The sequence below is a fragment of the Lepidochelys kempii genome, chromosome 5 (assembly GCF_965140265.1).
Source record: "Lepidochelys kempii isolate rLepKem1 chromosome 5, rLepKem1.hap2, whole genome shotgun sequence".
Lineage (NCBI taxonomy): Eukaryota > Metazoa > Chordata > Testudines > Cheloniidae > Lepidochelys > Lepidochelys kempii.
The window spans coordinates 106,751,711-106,769,056 of record NC_133260.1 but is presented as its reverse complement, the minus strand read 5'-3'; the positions used below and the strand labels follow the sequence as shown (position 1 = coordinate 106,769,056).

Below are 17,346 nucleotides of genomic sequence, written 5' to 3'. Positions count from 1 at the left end.
TTTAGTTGGGGATTGGTTCTGCTTTGAGCTGGGGGTTGGACTGGGTGACCTCCTGAGGTCCCTTCCAACCCTGATATTCTATGATTCTATGATAAATACATATAAAAATATGGGCCCAAGTGACTTAGGAGCCCAAATTCCTTTGACTTACAATATGACTTAGCATCCTAAGGCACTCAGGTTCTTTTGGAAAATGTACCCTTAGTCTCTAAGGGAGAGGTTTTAAAAGATACAAATGTCTAATTTTTGTTGAAAGTCAGTTGAAACTAGGTACCTAATTGTTATTTGTGCCTTTGAAAATATTACCCGAATGGCATAGAAACTCTAAAAAATACAGTAGTAGGTTTAAAATAAATGTAAAAATTCATAATGATTATTAATAAGGTTCCTAATAATAGTTAACGCTTACCTCTTATCTAGTGCCTTTCATCTGCAACACAGATATTCACCTCATAACTGTTCTCATGGGAGAGGAACATGGGTAATTGTTTGTGTGTTTGCAAGTTGCACCTGCAGATGTATTTGCCTTTCTCTTCACTTTCTCTCCACAAAACCATATTGGATTTGTATTTGTTTCACTGTACAGAACTCAACTGAAGTGAGTAGAATGATTGTAAGCAAGGATGGGTTAAAATGACGGAAAGTTTTTAATAGAATTTCACACAAATTGTCAACAATTTGTTTCACAAAGTTTTGAATTCTTCACAATGTCATTTTTTTTGGTAACACATTATGAACACACATCTGTATTATAAATAGTGTGGAAGGAATCTTATGAACTCTTTGGCACTGACTTTCCAACTTTCCAATGCCACATGCATTTAGGACATTGTGTAAAAGATTATCCATAATAATAGATATCAGTCTCTTCATTTTTGTTTGATATCACCCAGTCCTACAATAGTTCAAAATGCATTAATTCTTTTAAAATTCCAGGGACATGTGAGGACAGATTCTGAGCTCATTTACACCAGGGTAATACCATTGACTTCAGTGGCTTATTTCTGGTTTAAATTAGTGTAAGCAAGATCAGAAGAAGCTCTGTTCCTTCAAGGTGAAAATCACATACCATTCAGTTGGCATTAAGACCTGTTCATTTCCATTGAACAGTCAATAAAATGGGAAAGGAAGTTTGTGGCACATTTTTCTTTAGAGCTCAAGCTTGCACTTACTACTGTGGTTTCTCTCCTTCTTTCAGTCTCCTGTACTGAAGATTGGTACTCACTCATTGTTCCTGAGGTGCCTCAAATTTGCTTTTCCAAACAAGTAACCACTCAACTCCTAGCCTGGTAAGCAGTTGGGTGGAGAGGAGAGGGAAAGTGTGTGGAGGGCAGCAGTGAAACTATTTGTAGGTTAAGCTTCTCATTCCCTAAACTCTCCTTGGGAGGGATGAAAGGAGAGGCGATATGGAAAGCAGCCGTTAAAGAGGAGGCTGATGTGTCTCAAGGAAATTGAGGGATTGGGTTCCTTCATCCCTGTGTGACTCTACACAGATGCATGGTCTGCCGAAGGACAAGGATAGTTGTTGTGTAGTGTATTATAGTGATTTGGGAAAGCCATGCTTGCAAGTGGTAACAAGTTTGCAGTGTCCACTTGAGAGAAACTCACCCTTCCTTCAATTTGTACTGTTAGGCCTCTGGGTTTTAGGTGCTTTGATTTACCAGTCCTTTGGTGTGCTTCAGCTGATCTTGCAGATTTCTAACTTAAAAGGAATTCAGGGTTGTCAAGGTTCCTTCCCCACTCTGAACTCTAGGGTGCAGATGTGGGGACCTGCATGAAAAACCCCTAAGCTTATTTTTACCAGCTTAGGTTAAAACTTCCCCAAGGTACAAACTATTTTATCTTTTGCCCTTGGACTTTATTGCTGCCACCACCAAGCATCTAACAGATATATAACAGGGAAAGAGCCCACTTGGAAATGTCTTTTCCCCCAAAATCCTCCCCAAACTCTACACCCCCTTTCCTGGGGAAGGCTTGATAAAAATCCTCACCAATTTGCATAGGTGAACACAGACACAAACCCTTGAATCTTAAGAACAATGAAAAAGCAATCAGGTTCTTAAAAGAAGAATTTTAGAAGAAAAAAGGTAAAAGAATCACCACTGTAAAATCTGGATGGTAAATACCTTACAGAGTAATCAGATTCAAAACATAGAGAATCCCTCTTGGCAAAACCTTAAGTTACAAAAAGACACAAAAACAGGAATATCCATTCCATTCAGCACAGCTATTTTATCAGCCATTTAAACAAAAGGAAATCTAACACATTTCTAGCTAGACTACTTACTAAGTTCTAAGACTCCATTCCTTTCTGTTCCCGGCAAAAGCATCACACAGACAGAGAGAGCCTTTGTTCCACCCTCCCCCGCCCCAGCTTTGAAAATATCTTGTCTCCTGTCAAGGTTCCTCCCCCACTCTGAACTCTAGGGTACAGATGTGGGGACCTGCATGAAAAACCTCCTAAGCTTATCTTTACCAGCTTAGGTCAAAACTTCCCCAAGGTACAAAATATTACCCCCGTTATCCTTGGAATGGCCGCTACCACCACCAAACTAATACTGGTTACTGGAGAAGAGCTGTTTGGACGCGTCCTTCCCCCCAAAATACTTCCCAAAACCTTGCACCCCACTTCCTGGACAAGGTTTGGTAAAAAGCCTCACCAATTTGCTTAGGCGACTACAGATCCAGACCCTTGGATCTTAAGAACAATGAACAATCCTCCCAACACTTGCACCCCCCCTTTCCTGGGAAATGTTGGATAAAAAGCCTCACCAATTTGCATAGGTGACCACAGACCCAAACCCTTGGATCTGAGAACAATGAAAAAGCATTCAGTGTTTTACAAGAAGACTTTTAATAAAAAATAGAAGTAAATAGAAATAAAGAAATCCCCCCTGTAAAATCAGGATGGTAGATATCTTACAGGGTAATTAGATTCAAAAACATAGAGAACCCCTCTAGGCAAAACCTTAAGTTACAAAAAAGATACACAGTCAGAAATAGTTATTCTATTCAGCACAATTCTTTTCTCAGCCATTTAAAGAAATCATAATCTAACACATACCTAGCTAGATTACTTACTAAAAGTTCTAAGACTCCATTCCTGTTCTGTCCCTGGCCAAGACGACTACAGACAGACACACAAACCCTTTGTTTCTCTCCCTCCTCCCAGCTTTTGAAAGTATCTTGTCTCCTCATTGGTCATTTTGGTCAGGTGCCAGCGAGGTTACCTTTAGCTTCTTAACCCTTTACAGGTGAGAGGAGCTTTCCCCTGGCCAGGAGGGATTTCAAAGGGGTTTACCCTTCCCTTTATATTTATGACACGCCCCCCAAATCTCAGCTAGGGTGAAACACTGGCTGGGATTTCTTCCTGGAGCTCTAGGAAAACAGAGTTAATAAGACACATGCATCTCTAAATATACTACCAAGTACATAAAGACTAACAATATTTTCCACATCTCAAGGACGATTTTAACCAGTTGATTCTGGGAAACTTTCACGGGAGAGTGCATCAGCCACTTTGTTAGAAGCTCCTGAGATGTGTTGGATGTCGAAATCAAAATCTTGGAGAGCTAAACTCCACCGAAGAAGTTTTCTGTTAGTTTCTTTGACGGTGTGAAGCCACTTTAGTGCAGCATGGTCGGTTTGCAGGTGGAAACGCCGTCCCCAAACATATGGGCGTAGCTTTTCCAGAGCGTAGACAATGGCATAACATTCTTTTTCAGTGACTGACCAGTTGCTTTCCCTCTCAGACAGTTTTTTGCTGAGAAACACTACAGGGTGGAATTCTTGATCAGGTCCTTTCTGCATTAAAACTGCTCCCACACCACGCTCGGATGCATCTGTGGTTACTAGGAACGGTTTGTCAAAGTCTGGGGCCCTTAGTACAGGGTCAGACATGAGTGTCGCTTTAAGCTTGTTAAAGGCCTTCTGACACTTTCCGGTCCACTGAACAGCATTTGGCTGTTTCTTTTTGGTTAGGTCTGTCAGTGGGGCAGCGATTTGGCTGTAGTGCGGTACAAATCGTCTGTAATAACCGGCCAAGCCTAAGAAGGATTGAACCTGTTTCTTTGACTTTGGGACAGGCCACTTTTGGATAGCATCCACTTTGGCCTGTAGGGGGCTGATAGTTCCTTGACCCACCTGGTGTCCAAGGTAAGTCACTCTGTTTAGGCCTATTTGACACTTCTTAGCCTTAACAGTTAGTCCTGCCTCCCTTATGCGCTCAAGGACTTTTTGTAGATGTTCCAGGTGGTCTGCCCAGGAATCCGAAAATATGGCCACATCGTCAAGGTAGGCGACTGCATATTCTCCTAATCCCGCTAGGAGACCATCTACAAGTCTTTGGAAAGTGGCGGGTGCATTTCGCAGCCCGAAAGGGAGTACATTAAATTCATACAGCCCGAGATGTGTGATGAAGGCTGACCTTTCCTTGGCAGATTCATCTAGCGGTACCTGCCAGTACCCCTTGGTTAAGTCCAAGGTAGAGATGAACTGGGCCCTTCCCAGTTTCTCTAATAGTTCATCTGTGCGTGGCATGGGATAGTTGTCTGGGCGAGTTACAGCATTTAGCTTACGGTAGTCCACGCAAAAACGTATTTCCCCATCTGGTTTGGGAACTAGAACCACTGGAGATGCCCATGCACTTTCAGAGGGGCGGATTACACCCATCTGTAACATATCCTGGATCTCCCGTTCTATAGCAGTTTTAGCTTGAGGAGACACCCGGTAAGGTTGGACCCTAATTGGGTGAGCATTACCTGTGTCAATGGAGTGGTATGCCCGTTCAGTCAGTCCTGGGGTGGCTGAGAACGTTGGCGCGTAGCTAGTGCACAGCTCCTGGATCTGCTGTCGCTGCATACGCCCAAGGGTCATGGAGAGGTTCACCTCTTCCACACCACCAGCACATTTCCCTTCGTAGTAAACACCTTCAGGCCACTCAGCGTCGTCTCCTCCCTGGGCTGTAAACTGACAAACCTTTAATTCTCTGGAATAAAAGGGCTTTAGAGAATTAATATGGTACACCTTAGGCTTTCGGTTGGAGGTGGGGAATGCTATGAGATAATTAACAGCTCCCAGGCGCTCCTGGACCGTGAATGGCCCTTCCCATGATGCTTCCATTTTATGGGCCTGGAGTGCCTTTAAGACCATGACCTGGTCTCCTACTTTGAAGGAACGCTCTCTGGCATGTTTATCATACCAGGCTTTTTGCTCTTTTTGAGCATCCTGTAAGTTTTCTCTAGCAAGGGCTAAAGAGGTTCGGAGGGTGTTTTGTAGGTTGGTTACAAAGTCCAGAATGTTAGTTCCTGAAGAAGGTGTAAATCCCTCCCATTGCTGCTTCACCAACTGCAATGGCCCCTTAACCTCACGGCCATATACAAGTTCAAATGGGGAAAACCCTAAACTGGGATGTGGTACAGCTCTGTAGGCAAAGAGCAACTGCTGCAATACTAGGTCCCAATCATTGGAGTGCTCATTTACGAATTTACGTATCATGGCCCCCAAAGTTCCATTAAACTTCTCCACCATGCCATTTGTTTGATGATGGTAAGGAGTGGCAACCAAGTGATTTACCCCATGAGCTTCCCAAAGGTTTTTCATAGTTCCTGCCAGGAAACTAGTCCCTGCATCTGTGAGGATGTCGGAGGGCCAACCTACCCTGGCAAAAATGTCTGCTAGTGCCTGGCACACACTTTTAGCCCTGGTGTTGCTTAGAGCTACTGCTTCCGGCCATCGGGTGGCAAAATCCATGAAAGTCAGTATGTACTGCTTTCCTCTGGGTGTCTTTTTCGGAAAAGGACCCAGAATATCCACAGCTACTCGCTGAAATGGAACTTTAATGATGGGGAGTGGCTGGAGAGGAGCTTTGACCTGGTCTTGGGGTTTTCCCACTCTTTGGCACACCTCACAAGACTGGACATAGGTAGAAACATCCTTGCCCATTCCCTCCCAGTGGAATGACCCCCCCAAACGGTCTTTGGTCCTGTTCACCCCAGCATGGCCACTAGGGTGATCATGGGCTAAGCTCAAGAGCTTGGCCCGGTATTTAGTTGGAACTACCAACTGTCTCTGAGGATGCCAGTCTTCCTGGTGTCCCCCAGAAAGAGTTTCCTTGTATAAAAGTCCTCTTTCTACAACAAACCTGGATCGATTAGAAGAGCTGAGAGGCGGTGGGTTGCTCCGTGCCGCCGTCCAAGTTCTCTGGAGGCTTTCATCTGCTTCTTGTTCGGTCTGGAACTGTTCCCTTGATGCTGGAGACATCAGTTCCTCATGGGATTGTGGACCTAGGCTTGGTCCCTCTGGAAGCGATATAGGGGATGGAGCTGTTTCTGTTGACTGTGAACCGCTCTCCGCTGGTGTACTATGTTGGGATTCAGGCTCCGGCTGAGCCTCTTGTGTAGGGTTATCGGCTGCTGCCAGTTCAGGTTCGGTGGGGCCCTCTGGTGTTGAGGTTGCAAGTACTGGATTCAGTGCTGACACGGGGTCTGGTGTTGGTTGTTCGGCTGGTTCCGGTTCTGGGACTGGTTCCGTCTGGGTCTCTGGGACTGGATCCACTACTGCTGTTGCAGACATTGGCCTGGGGTCCAGGTCCATCACCTCTGACTGGGTCCTGATAGAAGTTTCCGGAACAGAGCTAGGCCTCACGGCTTGTTTAGCCTGGTTGCGGGTGACCATTCCCACCCTCTTGGCCTGCTTCACATGATTGGCCAAGTCTTCCCCCAACAGCATGGGGATGGGATAATCATCATAGACTGCAAAAGTCCACATTCCTGACCAGCCCTTGTACTGGACAGGCAACTTGGCTGTAGGCAAATTGAAAGAGTTGGACTTGAAGGGTTGAATCGTCACTTGGATCTCTGGGTTGATTAAATTGGGGTCCACTAAGGAAGCATGGATAGCTGACACTTGTGCTCCGGTGTCCCTCCACGCGGTGACCTTCTTCCCACCCACACTCACAGTTTCCCTCCGCTCGAAGGGTATCTGGGAGGTATCTGGGCCTGTGGACCTCTGGTGTGATTCCGGTGCAATGAACTGTAATCTGTTGGGGTTCTTGGGGCAGTTGGCCTTTACATGCCCCAGCTCGTTACACTTAAAACATCGTCCAGCTGACGGGTCACTGGGGCGAGGAGGGTTGCTGGAGAACGGGGTGGTGGGACGATAAGGGGTCTGGAGGGTTCTTTGGGAGGTAGGTGGGGCTTTGGGCGGCCCCCGGTAATAGGGTGTGGTCTGGGGTGGTCCCTTCTGGTCTCCGCTCCAACTGCGACCAGTTTTCTTCTTCTCTGCCACCTCCACCCATCTGGCTCCAATCTCTCCTGCCTCCATTACAGTTTTGGGTTTCCCATCTAGGATGTATCTTTCTATTTCCTCAGGAACACCCTCTAAGAATTGTTCCATTTGCATTAGGAAGGGCAAATTTACTGGAGATTCAACACTTGCTCCTGATATCCAGGCATCCCAATGTTTTACAATGTGGTAGGCATGTCGGGTAAATGACATGTCTGGTTTCCACCTTAGGGCTCTGAACCTCCGACGAGACTGCTCGGGTGTTATCCCCATTCTGACTCTCGCCTTGGATTTAAACAGTTCATACTTGTTCATGTGTTCTTTAGGCATTTCAGCTGCCACCTCAGCTAAGGGTCCACTGAGCTGCGGCCTCAGCTCTACCATGTATTGGTCAGTAGAGATGTTGTACCCAAGGCAGGCCCTTTCGAAGTTTTCTAAGAAGGCCTCAGTATCATCACCTGCCTTGTAGGTGGGGAACTTTCTGGGATGGGAAGTGGTACCTGGAGAAGGATTGCTAGGGTTTGTTGGTATATTCTGCTGGGCCTTTATCCTCTCCACCTCCTCCACATGCTTCCTCTCTTTTTCCTTCTCCTCCTCCACATGCTTCCTCTCTTTTTCCCTCTCCTCCTCCACATGCTTCCTTGCCTCCATTTCCCTCTTGTGGGCAGCCTCTTGGTGTTGTTCTGCCTCCCTTTCTTGTTCCTTCTTCAGCTGCATGAGTTCTATCTGTCTTTCATGTTCCCTTTGTTTTTCCTCAGCCTGAAATTTGGCTAATTCCAGCTGTAGTCGAGCTGAGGATTTGGCCATTCTAACCTCTCTGTTTTTAACTAACTTTACACCCGAGGTTTAGAAATAAACAAACAAAACTTGGCTGTAAAATTTTGCTGTGCTGGAATAGAATACCTATTCTCTGATAGTGATTGTCAGCCTACAGAAAAAGACAATTCCCTTGTCTCTGCTCTGGGCCCAAATTAAAGCAAAAAACCTCCAACTACTTGGAAACCTGCTTACCCAGCCCAAAGAAGAAAAAAATTTCTTTTCAAACCTGTGCTCCTTGTAAAACAAACAAAAAAAAAAATCAAAATCCTAAAAAAAAACCCTGCCACTTTTGTCTCCAGGCAAATGGGTAGAGCACACACCCCCTATTTACTTTTAGGAAGAAAAGAGAAAAAAAAAAAAAACCTCTGGGTTGGAAGACTGTGAATTTCCCTGCAGGAGTTAAGTACCCTGCCTCCAGGCAAAGAAAATCTGCAATTCACAAGATAATCCCCTTTTGTCTCTGCTTGGCCACAAAGCAGAGAGAAACCAAGCTGCTTTCAGTTTCAAAGCTGCCTTCTGGACTTCCTAAAAATTCCTTTTTAAAATCTGTATTTCTAGTTCAAAAAATCTCAACTGGATCTCAAAATGATTTCAGGTTAATCCCACCACTGTGCCACCATGTCAAGGTTCCTCCCCCACTCTGAACTCTAGGGTACAGATGTGGGGGACCTGCATGAAAAACCTCCTAAGCTTATCTTTACCAGCTTAGGTCAAAACTTCCCCAAGGTACAAAATATTACCCCCGTTATCCTTGGAATGGCCGCTACCACCACCAAACTAATACTGGTTACTGGAGAAGAGCTGTTTGGACGCGTCCTTCCCCCCAAAATACTTCCCAAAACCTTGCACCCCACTTCCTGGACAAGGTTTGGTAAAAAGCCTCACCAATTTGCTTAGGCGACTACAGATCCAGACCCTTGGATCTTAAGAACAATGAACAATCCTCCCAACACTTGCACCCCCCCTTTCCTGGGAAATGTTGGATAAAAAGCCTCACCAATTTGCATAGGTGACCACAGACCCAAACCCTTGGATCTGAGAACAATGAAAAAGCATTCAGTGTTTTACAAGAAGACTTTTAATAAAAAATAGAAGTAAATAGAAATAAAGAAATCCCCCCTGTAAAATCAGGATGGTAGATATCTTACAGGGTAATTAGATTCAAAAACATAGAGAACCCCTCTAGGCAAAACCTTAAGTTACAAAAAAGATACACAGTCAGAAATAGTTATTCTATTCAGCACAATTCTTTTCTCAGCCATTTAAAGAAATCATAATCTAACACATACCTAGCTAGATTACTTACTAAAAGTTCTAAGACTCCATTCCTGTTCTGTCCCTGGCCAAGACGACTACAGACAGACACACAAACCCTTTGTTTCTCTCCCTCCTCCCAGCTTTTGAAAGTATCTTGTCTCCTCATTGGTCATTTTGGTCAGGTGCCAGCGAGGTTACCTTTAGCTTCTTAACCCTTTACAGGTGAGAGGAGCTTTCCCCTGGCCAGGAGGGATTTCAAAGGGGTTTACCCTTCCCTTTATATTTATGACATCTCCTCAATGGTTATTTTGGTCAGGTGCCAGCGAGGTTATCCTAGCTTCTTAACCCTTTACAGGTGAGAGGGTTTTTCCTCTGGCCAGGAGGGATTTTAAAGGTGTTTACCCTTCCCTTTATATTTATGACAAGGGTTAAAAATGGAATTTGAAGAAGTTGCTAGAATTATCATTCATTTCAAATACCTCTCCCCCTACAAATGTAGTTCCAGAATTAATGCAGAACATGCTGTACTTCTTTCCATGTCTTCCATTAGATATTGATCAGCAAACCCTGCTTGAGACATTGACATGTCAAGTGACAAGATCAAGTCACTGTACTTAAAGGTGAACTGCAAAAGCATTTTAAAAAAATCCAAAACTCTGTAAAATTCCTAAGGAAGTGTGTTTATGTAGGGAGATGATGGCCCTGCACTGAAAGCCAGGTGGCCATTATCCAGGCTTGCCAGAGGAAGACAGTAGTGCTTTATGGCGGGGAAGGGTCGGGGGGAAACAAGGTCAGAAACTGCTGCAAAAGAGGTGATGTTGGTCAGCTTTGCAGCACTGACTCACCCCTTTGGTATGTAAGGGTGAAAGGCTTTAAAAGTGCAAGCTCTGGTGTTGGAAACCCCTTTCTCCACTCAGCAGGCTAGGGAGTAGGGGGGGAACACAACCAAGCTAATTGCTGGTGCCTCCTTGTGGCGGATGTCCAGTGCAGGTACTCCATAGGGAAGGCATCCAGTGACCAGATAAATGGCTTGGTAAAGGACTTTTTAAAAGGAGGTGCTGAAGGAATGGAATTGTGTGGGGTTTGGGGCTCCTATGGTTGGAACAGCAGGGAGCCAACCCCCCTTTCTGAAAGCCCACCTTACCTATCCTACGATGGGGGATGGATGGTAAGGTCCCAGCAATGGATTTGCTGGAGGGACCCAGATGTAGAAAGAGGGGGAGCTCCTGGAAGCCCACTTCTTCCCCCGGGTAATTAAAAAATAAACTGTACACTTTTATCTGGCAGATAGTTCCAGGAATTTAATAATAAATTTGCGGCCTGATTAAATCCATATCAAGTATCTCCTATCCTCCTTTTGGTATAGCTGGACAAAGTATATTACTTGTTTTAAGAACAGGACTAACTGCAGCTTTGCAACCTATAAAAAAAGCAAAGATCTCATGAAAGCACCGCTGCAGGCTTCCTGGTGTCTTTTCCAAAATGATTGAATTCACAGCTACCTGTATAGTCAACATAGGTTGAAAAGATTTAGTATATTTTAACCCCTTGTTTTCATCCACTTTGTTTATGACAGTTATGATGTTACTTCCTGTATCAGAAAAACTAGGATTTATATGAATTGTTTCTTATATGTACTCCAAGTGTACTACACTGTGATAAATTGCATATTCAGTCATGTCATAACTTATATATAATATTTATTAATAGAACACATGTCAACACAATTTGTCATGCATTCTGGACTCTTTCACTTGCATTCTGACCATGAATCCTTCTCCCCTAAGACTTACTCTAAAACTCCAAATCTATGAACAGCATTGAACATTTACTTAGTTTATGAAAATTGTGGTATGGAAATTTTTTCTCTGCTATAGCACAAAACTCTTACAATAAAATTTGTTTGTGAATTGCATTTACAGTAAGACCTCTTAGCTCTTCGTGAATGGGTATGAGAAGAAAAATAATCATTTTAATGTCAACCATCTCCAAATTGTGAAGTAAGAAGGGCCTATTTTATCTTCCATTTGTATGTGCTACTACTAGTAACATTAATAGGAGTTGCACTTTTTTTTCTCTTTTGATGTTTGTGTATTTTCATTGCTGATGCTCTCATTAAATGACCTAATTTTATATAAATCCTTTGAAATAGTTATAAACAAGCATTCTTTCAAAGGACTGTTGCAGAAAACAAGTGCTATTTCACATACAAGATTCTGAATAAAAAGAGAAAATATCTCATACAGTAATTAATTTAAATAGTGGTGATATAAAATGCTCTTTTTCAATTTTTTGTTTTAGAACTCTATCCTGAGAGACAACAACAGGATGTGCCTTGGAGAAGAGTAAGTTAAACAGTTCTTTAAATTTGAGCATATTTTTATAATGGTTAGATAGTGTGATTGATTTTAAGATTTTAATGACTTGTTATGAGTTTAAATTCAGTGTAACTTGTGCATGAATTTGAAAAATTAAGCCACTCCACTGAGTCCACAGTAGCATGTGTGCTAAATTGTGCACTTGCTTCTACCCTCCTTATTCAAGCAAAACTCCCTTTGACTTCAGTGAGAGCTTTGAGTAAGAAGTGCTGAAATTGGTACCTCTGACACCAGTATTAATAAGCTTTCAGTGAGTAAAAGTAAATGTGAAACTCTTACCAGAATAAATAAGAGTTTCTCAAGAGCTCCTAAAAAGCCTGAAAAAAGAGGCAGTCTTCACTTCTATTGTTCCTTAAAATAATTTCCCACTAGAAAGTACCCAAAGGATACATGAGCTAAAAAACATCAGAGAATTATGAAAAAGTGGTGTGGTTAAATGCACTCATCAGTGGTAATTGCTGCCTTTTCAATTATGTTTGTGTGTGTGTGTGTGTATATGCTTTATAGCCAAAAGAGTGCTCACAAATTACATATTCTTCTGTGTAATCTACATGTAGATTCTACATGTTAATTTCCACGCTTTTCTCCTTTTAATTTCAACTTCAGAGTGCAATAACTGTATTCTCTCTACTGTACTTCTAAAACTGACTTGTTAATACAGTAAATGAAAATGGTAATATAGGATTCATATCACACGCATTAGACTTCATGAGGTCTAAAACTGAAATATTGCTTCCATCTTAGCATTTTGTTGTGCCTTTTGCATATTTATTTTTCTTCATCCCTAATGAATATCATTTACTGCCACTGTTCAAATGTCGTTATGGGTTGAACATACCCAAGGAAATATGTGCCAGTTATCTGAGAACTGCCAGAGAGCAAGTGAATGGATAGAGGCATAAATCTCTGTTGTGACAGGGCTTTGGCATGGCATTTGGTAGGGAATGAAATAAAATGCAATACAACATAAATAATATTGATTTTCCAGAGATATTACATAAAAACACAGCACCTGATGCTAGTCATTATTCTAGTTCTCTTATTCGACCATGCAGTAAGACTGAATTATTAACCTAAAATCACAATAGCTCTTCAAATATAAATGATGAAGTAAAGGTGGTTTTGCAATAGATCCATTGATTTGATGGAATCAGTATTTGGACTTTAGACCAAAATCCAGTCCCTGTCTCCATGGGAGCAGAAGTTCCCAAAATAGCCGAATAAGTGCAGTTTTACTGAATATGGTATGGAGGCTAGATGTAGCGGAGCTGTCTTGGAGGAGGGTCCCCTGTGCATGGCACTTAGAAGAGGGTCAGGAGCAGACATCCTTTCATTCTGCCCTTTCCCTAATATAGGAGGACCCCGGAGCCTGGTACTACCACTAAAACACTGTGGGCCAGTTCCTCAGCACATGTTAATTGTCAGAGCACGATTACAGTCAGTGAAGCGATGCCAGTTTACACCAGCTGACAATCTGCCTTTAAATCCTTGTTATAACACTATTGTTAATGATGTCCAATTGCCTCTCTTTGATGTGTTCTGTGAGCATTCACTAGAGTTTGTTACATTTACAGTGCACTCCAAGAGCCAGCTGGCAAAGCTCCACTGATTTTGGAGCTATGCTAATATATAATAGTTCAGAACATGGCTCTTAAATGTATTTTTTCTAAGGTCCCTTGACTATCCTACATTTGCTGAGGTATTTTCTTGTTTGTTCCAAGGCAATTAAACAATGAGGATCAGCCTTATTCATAGAAATTCATATCCCAAAGGCATCAAAGATAGGATCCACAATGAAGGAAGGGTAAAGTTCTAAAGGAAAAAGCATACCATAAAGTCATTGCTCTGAAAATGTAATGGCATTTATAAGACCAAAATCTGAGCTAGATGTCCCACCATTTTTATGTCAAAAAGAGATTGGTTAGCTTCTGAAATGACCGTTGTCTTCAGAAAGATGCTGTGTTGATGCACTCCACTTTATGCTGGTGAAAATAACACTGGTGAATCATTTATGTCAATGCAGGAGGGAAAAATGGTTTAATACAGGGAAATGTGGAGGCGTTATGCCTAACGGCCTATTCTATTGATATAAACACCACGATGCAACAGACATACATATCACTTATTCCAACTACTGGCTAGAATTGTTTTACATTTCATTCATTTATAGAAATAATGCCTAGGAATTACCCAGGAAACAACAAAACTAGCAGCAATAGTCATCAATAAACAATAGACAGGCATATGAATCATTTGTTTCTGACAGCCAGAACCCCATTGCATACAGTCATATAAATAAATAATCACCATCTTGATCAGTTTGGTCTCTTCCCTGATAATGCAGCAGTGCAGGTGTAAGGTATCTGACCCGTAGGGTATCTGACCATGCCAGCTAAGGTTCATTGGGGTCTGAAGGACGGAGTCAGTAAAATGCAAAGGGCTTTCAGAACTGGAACATGTGTTCATTATGAACAGGAGGATTTACCTTGGGCCTGGGCCTGAGCCTGTCAGAAGCTCAAATTCTCCTTTAAAAAGGATAGCTGGAGCAAGAAAGCTATCACTATTTCTGTGCTACCTTCACCAAATCAGCAGATTCCCTGAGTTCCACTGCTTACTATTCACAATGGACATTAGTGTGCATGCTACCTGTAACTACATTTTGACAGAGGCTTCAGCCAGTATCTCATTTGTATGAACCAGGAACGTTTATAAGTAAGAATTTTGGTTCACAAAAAAGGTAGATTAGTTTTTTAAACCAATCAAAATTATATTAGTTTAAGCAACTTCTCTCACTAAGCTATTTCACTGAGTTAAACACCCAAACAATATGTTAACAACAGATATACAGTCTTCTTTTATATTGACAGTGTAATTCATCATGCTCATCCATTATTGCACTTAAAACCAAAGAACTCTTAACAAAATTAAACCACAGTGGGAGCTTCCAACTTTAACAAAGATAATTTTTTTAAACAAGACATCAACAGAATATTCAAATTTGAGAGAACAGGACCTTGAGCTGCCCCGTCCCTCACCCCCGCCCCCCCGGCACCCCTCACGCTTTCTTATTGAAGAGCAGAACAAGAGAACTGAAAGGCAGCAGGCCTTAGACTAATATCATGCTGCTCTGTCAAACCACAAATATTGAGGCCTCACTTTGTATATTTGCTTTATGAGATAGGAGACTCTTAAGACAAAGGGACCCCAGGTGCTATGAAACACAATCTCTGTCCAAACTCCTACAGGCAATATGATATACACCACTGGAAAAGTTTGCCTAACCATTGTTGTCTGGGAGTGGGTTAAAATCATGTTACAATTATTTTGTAATTAAGTTTAGGTAGGTTCCTGCTTCAAAGGTGGTGGAAATTGCACCATATCTTGTGTGTCTGTCTGTCTGTCTAAGGTGATAGATACTATTAGTCAGAACAGTAATAATCTATTCCTTTATGAGAAAGTATTAGATGTAGCATCCTTTGGGACAAATTATGCTTGCCAAACTGAGTGCAAAAAGAAGGGAAACTCTCCCTCTTGCACCTCTGTGGCTGGGCACAACTGAAGTCCTGATACTTCCCACCCCAAGCGCAAGACAGTGATGTTTTCACCAGTGGTGGCACTAGCCTATCCTAAGAAACCGGCAGAGATATATCATCACCCCTGCTACTCCCCAGCGGCCATACAAGGGGTCCTTGCAGTTCCACTCCCCTTATGCTACTGGAAGCTCCAGGAGTCATTGCTACTGCTTGAGGCATGCAACCACCATGAGCTCCCACAGGGCAATGTCCTCCTGCACTGTCCCAAACACAGAGCTGTATCTTACAGACACAAATTGAGCCCCTTTTGGATATGAAAAGGCTTTCATATGTATCATAAAATTTTACAGGAAAATGCATACCCCTCCCACCCAAGTGTGGCAAAATGTGGATAGGCAAAACTGACACAAACATGGACTGAAGGGCAGTGTGCAGCAGAGAGTAGTGCTTATGCTGAGTATGACTCAAATTAGAGTAGGCAAAGCCATGAGGAATTGCCACTGCCAAGTATTTGCTTATGAATTGCTTGCGTCTTTTTTTTCAGCTATCATTTGAAAATAATTGACACTCAAAGAAATAGATTGCTTCAGCATTAATAATGAAATAATAATAACAATCATAATTAATAATAAGACAATTATACCATGGTATATTATTTTAGTGTGAGGTCCTGTAGGATTTTCCTGGCTGATCTTACCATCCACACCACAAAAAAGCCCCACATTGGCTATAACCCATCCTTGAATGGAGCTCCCACCCGATCCCTAAAATGCTCCTCCTGAATCAGCTGAAGCAACTTGAGAGTACTGCAAGGAATTGCCATTCCCTGTTGGCCTAGGGATCCATTGTAAGCATTAGCATTCAGATCCATTAGATGTTCTTACACAACACTCCAAAAAGCACTGTTGCCGCTTATATCTAATAAGTATTGTGTAAAAAGAGTGGATTATGAGATAAGGACATATTACAAAACATACAATGGTGATCAGAACTCTATAAATATGATGGACTGATACATGGTAATGAAAAGAATTAAATGAAAAGGGAATGAAAGGAAAAAGAAAAGAAAAATCCCCAAACCTGTAATTTTTAAATGGCCAAATTAATTTAAAATAAAATATGGTTAAAAAATTACTCCCAGGTAGAATTGAGAGTTTGTGTGCATCAGCCTGAAGCTTATTTTTACAGCCAAATTATAAACCTTGAAAATGGAATGGAAATTGTCAAGGTTCCTTCCCCACTCTGAACTCTAGGGTACAGATGTGGGGACCTGAATGAAAACCTCCTAAGCTTATTTTTGCCAGCTTAGGTTAAAACTTCCCCAAGGTACAAACTATTTTACCCTTTGCCCTTGGACTTCCACTGCCACCACCAAACTTTATCTGGGTTCCTGAGAAAACGTTGTTTGGAAACATCTTTCCCCCAAAAATCCTCCCAACCCTTGCACCCCACTTCCTGGGGAAGGTTTGGTAAAAATCCTCACCAATTTGCATAGGTGACCACAGACCCAAACCCTTAGATCTTAGAACAATGAAAAAGCATTCAGTTTCCTTACAAGAAGACTTCTAATAGAAGAAAAAACAAGAATCACCTCTGTAAAATCAGGATGGTAAATACCTTACAGGGTAATTAGATTCAAAACATAGAGAATCCCTCTAGGCAAAACTTTAAGTTACAAAAAAGACACACAGACAGGAATATTCATTCTATTCAGCACAGCTATTTTCTCAGCCATTTAAAGAAATCATAATCTAATGCATCTCTAGCTAGATTACTTACTAAGTTCTAAGACTCCATTCCTGTTCTGTCCTCGGCAAAAGCATCACACAGACAGACCCAGACCCTTTGTTTTTCTCCCTCCTCCCAGCTTTTGAAAGTATCTTGTCTCCTCATTGGTCATTTTGGTCAGGTGCCAGTGAGGTTACCTTTAGCTTCTTAACCCTTTACAGGTGAGAGGATTTTTCCTCTGGCCAGGAGGGATTTTAAAGGGGTTTACCCTTCCCTTTATTTTTATGACAGAAATATTAACAGACTTTAACCATACTAGTACTGGTGATTACAGCTATAATTCAGTT

General features: G+C 42.2%; 1 protein-coding gene across 40 annotated transcripts in view; it reads left to right on the top strand.

The window, feature by feature from the left end:
• Nucleotides 1–17,346, top strand: part of PTPRD (protein tyrosine phosphatase receptor type D) — a 1,705,510-nt gene that overhangs the window by 594,995 nt on the left and 1,093,169 nt on the right. For all 40 annotated transcript variants that reach the window (XR_012159111.1, XM_073345355.1, XM_073345353.1 and 37 more), the window contains one exon: nt 11,662–11,705. The gene's annotated coding sequence lies outside the window, so the exon portion shown is untranslated. The remainder of the gene's footprint in view (nt 1–11,661; nt 11,706–17,346) is intronic.